Below are 1834 nucleotides of genomic sequence, written 5' to 3' on the forward strand. Positions count from 1 at the left end.
AGGGAAAGACACACTGAGTACTACACTTGAGCAGAAAACTTGTGAAGTTAAGAGAGTGTATTACACTGGTGACAGAGCAAAAGGAGCTGTTTCTAGGTTCATACATCAGGTTTTTCTCCAACCCTGTCTCATGGGTTGGTTAGATGAGGTGAAGAGTAACAACAAGCTGCAGAAGTGGTTGGAAGCTGAAACATGCTCCCCTGTAACAGCCTGTTACACATTCAGCCGATCGCCCAGGAAAAAGTGGAAGAGGTGCCACCATCTCCAGCTACTCTGAGTCAGAGCACAGAAGTCTGTGATAGTGTGAGAAACTCCACGCTAAGGGCCACGTCCTTTAAAAACGTGGCCTGTTCTTGCAGCTGCAGTGGAGGCACACAACCAAGGGCAGACTCGACGGAAGGAGAGCAGGAGCTCTGAGAGGGACAATATTCAGGATCTGGGAAGAAGCCAAGAAAAAGATGCCATCGAGAAAGACTGAGTTGAAGAACACCTATTTAAACAGTATCATGATGAGCAAAGGGAATTGATCATAATGCAAGCAATAAAGAATTGATATAGAAGATCAAGGAGTGAGTAGAGTGTCTGCTCTTTTTTTAACTCCAGCTTTTTGAAAAATAAAAAAAAAGTAAAGTTCTTTATAGTACTAAGAAAGTACATAAATATTAGATGCAGATTTATAGTACACTTTAAAACAGGCATACAACTGGAAAATTAAAAAAATACAGAAATCCGTGTTCAGATTACAGGTCCATAGGAGGTGTACAATCCTTCTGCTAGTAGGTCAATACATATACTGTCTGAAGGCTGTATGTTTTCAATCGATACACAGAAAATAGGAACAGCAGCTAAGAATGCTGGAACTAGCTTTGGTAACTAACTTGGAGTCAATGGGACAGGTGTATTTCTGCAGATTTCTGCTGCTGCTGGACCATGTCCCACTCAGCAGTGTCCTTTGGTCACTGGAGTACTGCTTGAAGAGCTTTTCTCTAATCCGGCCTTTCCTGGCAGCTCCAACAGCAGTCTTCCATTGCTCTGGGTGGCAACCAGGCCAGGCTCTATGGCTCTGGGAGGCTTGACTAATCTGGGGGTGCCCTTTCTTTCCACACCTCCCTGCTGTATAGCACACAGGAGAGCAAGCTGCCAAGCCTGATAGGAGCCCTCTGAGACATCCTTACCTCTTCTGGAAATAAATTGGAAGACCAGTTTATTTCAATTCCTGAACTCTATGTCAGGGCTGAACTGCTGGTGTCACAAGCGAAAGCAGGATTTCTGTGCAAATGCCTCCCAAACATATGAACCATACCATATGCCATCCAACTCACCGCTTTGCCTGCTGGAGTGGGTGATTGTTTTTCCATGCAAACATCGCACCTAGGAAGGTTCGATGACTGCAGAGCACAGCAAAAAAGCTCTGCTTGGGTGGTGAGAGTGGGGGGGGGGAATTAGCCTCAAGAAGAGGCAACCCCACCAGGCCTTCTTCCAGCTGGTGGCACAGTCTAGCTTGGCCTTTTCTTACCCAAGGCAATGGCTGGGTTTGGTTGCTACTTTCTTATTCTCGGAACACCAATATAAAGGGGAGCAGATGCCAGTGAGGAATACAGGGACAGGCCTGATTTGGGATACAGTTTCTTGCACAGGAAAGACCTTTTACATAGAGGTGGGCCAGGTGCTTGCATGTACAGTGGAGAAAAGCAGGTTTCTGAACAAAGAGAAAGCCATTTTCATAAGCTGGAGCATATCGCAGGAGAGAGGGGTGATGTCGGAACCTTACAGCTGTTGCCAGATGCAACATGGTTGACTTGTGCAGGCACAGCATGACACATTGACAGCCGGA

This window comes from Buceros rhinoceros, unplaced genomic scaffold, assembly GCF_000710305.1.
Source record: "Buceros rhinoceros silvestris isolate BGI_N320 unplaced genomic scaffold, ASM71030v1 scaffold1739, whole genome shotgun sequence".
Taxonomy (NCBI): domain Eukaryota; kingdom Metazoa; phylum Chordata; class Aves; order Bucerotiformes; family Bucerotidae; genus Buceros; species Buceros rhinoceros.